Here is a 6000-nt window from a genome sequence, read left to right on the forward strand (position 1 = left end):
TATTGTTGTTGTGTTCCTCGTGTTCGCTGTCGAAGTTTGTGTCAGTCGGGTGTTGGTGCACCGCTACGGTCGCAGGTTCGAATCCTGCCTCGGGCATGGATGTGTGCCATGTCCTTAGGTTAGTTAGGTTTAAGTAGTTGTAAGTTCTAGGGGACTGATGACCTCAGATGTTAAGTCCCATACTGCTCAGAACCATTTTTGGTGTTGGTGCGTCTCAGCCAGTACTGTTTTGAAGATCTTTGCCTTGTTACTGTCATTTGCCGTTATCCTGCCTTCTGAAAGTAGTGGTGGGTCAGCTGAGTGTGTTATGCCACCGATATTTTTAAAGGTGCTCCAGAATTTAGCGCCTTGCCTGTGGTCGAGGTGTTGGCATGCCCTGGCCCATCTTTCCGACCTGAAGTCTTTTAGTTGTTGTTTTACTAGTAGGTTTAGTTGTTTCCACTCTTGTTTGTAATAATCGCAGCCTGTTCTGTGTATAGATTATATAAACTTCGTTTATCTTTTATTGTGTCGAGGATTCTTTGAGGAATCCTTTCGGAGTGTGGTTTGATGATTTTTGTTGGTGCGTTGTCCTGACTTGCGGTATGAATGGCTTCAGTTATGGCTTTATTGTATGAGTTTGTCATCTAAATTTGTTATCAGATGCGGTTGTGGTAGGATTTCTTTTAGTTGCTCTTCGTATTTCTTGATTTTTAGCTTGCCGATGTCTATTATCGTTTTACGCTGTTTATCTGTGTTTGGTGGTGAGAGAAGCGTTGTCTGGAAGATTAGTGGAAGGTGGTCGCTGCCTACGCTATCGCCGACCCATGGGTGGGTTAATGTCTCTGAGAATTGTATTGCTGCATAGTACGTGGTCGGGAGTTGACGATCCGGTGTGATTGATGAAGGTTGGGGCACTATTTGGAAGCCTTACTGTTTTTGTTTCTTCGTCTTCTAGGATTTGCAGAAGGTCACGTCCGTTGCGGTTGGTGTGGTAGTCGACAAACGATTTCGCTCTTGCGTTGATACCGCCCATGATGATACAGTGGCGCAGATTACTCAGATAGTGGAAAAAGTCAGTAGGTAGCGGTTCGTGTGGAGGAATGTAGATTGTGGCTATGTAAAGTGGAGCTTTCGGGGTTTCAATTTTCAGTATTATAGTGGATATCCTCGTATATTTCAGGCAGGTCTATTCTAATAGCTGGAATGTTTTTGTTGTGGAAGACAGCTACTCCTCCGTGCGGTCTGGTCAGATTAGATATGTCTTTCCTATGGCAAATAAAGTCTTTTATTTTTAGCGGTAGTTTACTGGCTTTGGTTTCCGCTACTCCCAAGTATGGCGATCTGGTTTATGTGTACTAGATGTTCAGCTATTGGTTGTTTTAGGTGGAAGCCATTCTCGTTGACGAAGCCAATTGTGGTTGGCTTATTCGATTTAGCTGGGTTACCTGCCATCCTGAAATCTAAGGTTGTGATTGTTCGGTTTTCTTCTTTCCCCTGCTGTTTTAGGCGTCAGGTGCTTTTGCTTGGTTGTCAGTTTTTTCTCTTCTGGTGGACACTTTATGCAGTGGGGGTTGTACTCCTTGGTGTGCGGGGGATAGTACTGTCAGCTCAGGAGAGGGCGACGGAGGTTCCGCGTGCTGTGTGGGTCGTGTTGATTTGCTGAGGGTTTGGAGGTGATAATGTATGGCGTTGTTGACTGGAACCGGGTTGAGTTTACGAGAGAAGAATTTCTTTGAGACTTCGTTGATGGTCTCAGTGATTTTTGCCTTCCGGTATAACATTGATAAGGGTTGTCATGATTGCTCACAGGAAGTCGTCTATCTTGACATATTTTTCGTCTGCTGGTTGGTCGGGGTTGTTTGTTGTGGGTGGATCAATGCACTTGATTGGTGCTATTTCTTCCACGGATTTTGGCTCTGTGGGTCTTTTGGGGGACCTGACATCCATAGCGTGGTGGTCTCCTTCGCAGTTGGTGCACCTGCAGGTGGTGTTATCTGTAGTGCACGCACAGGTGGCGTGATCACCCGTGCATCTGCCGCATTTGGGGCTATGAGTGCAGTTTTCTCTGGCGTGTTCGAAACTGTGGCATCCGGAGCAGTGTATTGGTTGAGGCGGTAGCATGTGTGGTGGTTCCACTTAGTAGGTTCGAAGGTAGAGTTTGAAGTGTTCGCTAAGGAGTCTGTCTACTGTTGGCTGGTCCTTTGTAATGACCCTAATCATTGGTGCTTCGCGCTGGGTTTTCTTGGAGCGCACTCTAACTGTCCTTAAGAACGTATAGTTTTTCTTAGTTATTTCTTCCACAACTTCCTGTTGTGTGATGTCAAAGTCGATGTTCTTTATGACCACACAGATTGTCGGTCCTTGTCGGCTAGTATTCGCACCTGTGTTTACACGTAGGTTTTTATCGTCAATGCGTCCTTCTGGCCTGTGTTGTATTAGGAACGTCTTTCCAGCATCTCGCAGGTCTACCGCACTTTCTTCTTTGGTGTGGAGTCCATTACCATACCCGTTTTGGCCATCTTGTGTCTGGCATACGCTGTAAGTGACCATACCAGAGTAGGCGCTTCCTTTCTATGTAGTGCTTTTGACATTCATAACCTCTATGATCCTATCATTTCTAATATGGTCAAGTCTGGAGTATCCACAACTCCGTCTCCAGAAATCCATCTCGACAGCCAGCAGGCGATCTTTCTGCCTCTGAGTTAGTTCCCACAACTGTGCACCATATGTTGTGATATTTTCAATAATTGTGTGGTAGATGGTATGTTTTGTTCTGCGCGTTATGTTTTTGTTCCAGAGAATACTATTTAGTTTTATGGTTCGCTTGCCCTGGTCTATTTTATTGTTTACATCATCCATACTTCTATCATTGGACGACAGTGTCACTCCCAAGTACTTAAAATTATGACACCCTTTAACAGTATCAGAGCCGAGCTGTAAGTCGTTAACAGTATTTTCTCCCACTTTCAGATATTCTGTTTTAGATACGTTTATGACAAGACCCCATTTTTCATATTCTTATTTTAATTTGCGGAGCATGTAATTTGCATCTTCCTCATCTCCAGCTACTAACACTTGGTCGTCAGAAAAAAATCTCGTCGTCTATAGGGACACCCATTCCTCCACATTTCCTTTTCCATGATTTTAGTGCCTCCTCTAGCCACATCTTAAAGAGTGTAGGGGCAAGTGTACATCCCTGGCGCAGTCCCTTTGTCACCTCAAACTCTTGAGATAGTTGATTTCTCATTTTAACTATTGCCGTACAATCTTGGTAGAGGAGACTGACAGCTTTCATATAGCTCGGTGACACACCATTATCAATTAGACTTGGCCATAGCTTGTTCTGTGGAACTGTGTCATAAGCTTTCTGGAGGTCTACAAAGACAAGATGGGTTGTAAGGCCCCTTGCTGTCCTTTTTTCCACTAGGTTTTTGAGGGTAAATACTCCATCAGTACAGGAGCGACCAGATCTGAATCCATTTTGTTCTTCAGATTCAGTTATTTCTTCTTCTATCCTCTTTTTTAGGATACAGCCATAGACTCTCTCCATGGATGGCATCACACTAATACCACGATAGTTTGCACAATTCCTCCTGTTGCCCTTCTTAAATATTGATGCAAATTTTGCCTTTTTCCACTCCTTTGGGGCTTCGTCACCTCTAAGGCATTTGTCAAAAATCACTGCCAATATCTCAAAGAGTTTTGACGGTGCTGCATTAGTCAGTTCTATATAAATTAATCCTGGACCTGGCGACTATCTGTTTTTCATGGCATTAATTGCATTTTAGACTTCCTTTGGGGTTATCGGTGGTATATTATCATTACTGATTTCAATACCTGGTGGGTTCTCAGTGAATGCAGCTCTGTTCTCAGTTAGTACGTGATTATAGTGAGGACATACGTTAAAAAAACCGAAAATCGCATTTTTGGAGATACCTTCCTCTATCACACGACGAGTTGTGCTTCTGCCTTTGCTGTTTAATTCTGGCTTTCGTCTTCTGTCAGATGCTTTAGTATTTTCGTTGTGATGTTTGGAGTGGATTCGTCTTCTATTGCCATCCACTCTTTGATTACTTTCGGTGGGAATGGATATTTATGCTGTGTGTAATTAAACTCTGTGGGCGCGTAGTTCAAGGGATCTGTTTTTAGGGTTTTGTTCATTGTCCTGTTGTTGCCAATTCTCGCTGTCAGTGTGATCAATCTGCGTTTTATGGGTATGACTTTGGTGTTTTGATATGCAGTTTCGTTTCTTTTTCGTCTATTGAGCCGTCCTGCTATTCTTAGGATTTTTCTCTCTAGTGCCATTAGCCTATGGGTGTTATTTTTGCAAGCTACCCAGATTGGGGCGGCGTATTCTAGTACTGGTCTTACAAATGCTTTGTATTTGTGAATTAGAGTCTCGTTACTTGCCCCGTTTGCCGTGCCTCTTATTAGTATGATTAGGTTACATCTGTTGTTTGCTTTATTTGTTGTTTTTTGTTGTTATGTGAGGCGTCCAGGTCATTGTTTTGTCTGTGATTATTCCTAGATAGGTGGCAGTATTTTTTGCTTTTATTTCTTCTCCCCATAGTCGTATGTTCGTTTGCGGTAGTGCCCGATTTGTTGTTTGTGAGAAGTGCTTATGGTTGCAGATGATCAGCTGGGTTTTTTGTGCATTTGGTTTAATTCTCCATTTTCGCAGCCACAGCTCCAGTTTATTGATGTATGTGTTTGTCCTCCTGTTAATTTCGTTAACATCGTGCGCGTGACACCAATAGGCCGTGTCGTCGGCGTAAAGGCCTAGCCCTTCGTTCCAGCCTGTGGGGTGGGGGATGTCGGATGTGAATAGACTATAGGGGAGGGGCGAGAGAATTGCTCCCTGTGGTACACCTGCCTCTGGGTGTAAAGGTTCTGAGTGACTTCCGTTGACATAGACCCAGGATGGTCTGTTATCAAGTATGTTTGACAGAAGTGTGGTGAGTTGGGTCGGTATTCCTAGCTCATGTAGTTTGTAGTACAGTCATTTGTGCTACACACTGTCAAACGCCCCTTCTATATCGAGGAAGAGGCCTGCAGTGTGGTTAGTCAAGTTTACTCCTTCTGTTAACCCGCTGCAGACCCTTGGTATGGGGTCGATCGTGGCATGGTGTTTACGGATGCCAGCCAGTGTTTTAGGTATTAACTGCTTCGTTTCGACGAAGGTTAGTAGTCTTTTATTTGTAACCGATTCGAATGTCTTTCCGATTACGGAGAGTCGTGTCATTGGCCGGTAAGATTTTGGGTTGTTTGGGGCTTTCCCCGGCTTTAGAATCATTATAATTTTTGCCTCTTTCCATTTGTTTGGCACGGTTTGTAATCTGAGGGCGGCATTGTAGAGGGTGCTGAGGTAGTCGATTAGCTGTTTTCTTGGGGCTAGTCACAGTTGTTGTTGTCGTCGTGTTATGCTGTCTAGGCCTGGTGCGTTGCTGGGGCCTTTTTGTAAGGATTGTTCTATCTCTTCTGGCGTGATGACGTTCGTAAGTTTGGCCTCTTCTTCTGTTGGGACGTTTGGTGTGATGAGTGTTGCGGCTATGCTTTTGTTCACGTGTTCCTCGTGGTCTGCGTCGAAGTATGCGTTTGTTGGATGTTGATATGTTTTTTCTAGGACTGATTTGAAAATCTCAGCCTTTTCCTTGTCGTTTGTGGTGATGGTGTCCCTGTAAAGTAGAGGGGAGTCAGCTGTGTGTGTAAGGCCGACAATCCGTTTGAAAGTGTGACAGAATTTAGTGCCTTGTGTGTGATTGAGGTGTCGGAAAGCTTTCCGATCTGTATCCTTGGAGCTGAGGTTTGATTAGGGCATTCAGTTGATTCCATTCTTGTTTGTATTGGGCACAGTCTGTTCTCTTGAATAATTTGTACATTTGCCTCTTGTCTTTGATGGTATTTAGTATCCTTTGTGGGATTCTCTCGGTGTGTGGCTTGATGATTTTCGTTGGGGCGTTATCTTTGACTGCTTTGCTTATGGCATGCGTTATGGTGTCGTTGTATGCCTTTAGTTGT

Source organism: Schistocerca piceifrons, chromosome 10, assembly GCF_021461385.2.
Source record: "Schistocerca piceifrons isolate TAMUIC-IGC-003096 chromosome 10, iqSchPice1.1, whole genome shotgun sequence".
Classification (NCBI taxonomy): Eukaryota; Metazoa; Arthropoda; class Insecta; order Orthoptera; family Acrididae; genus Schistocerca; species Schistocerca piceifrons.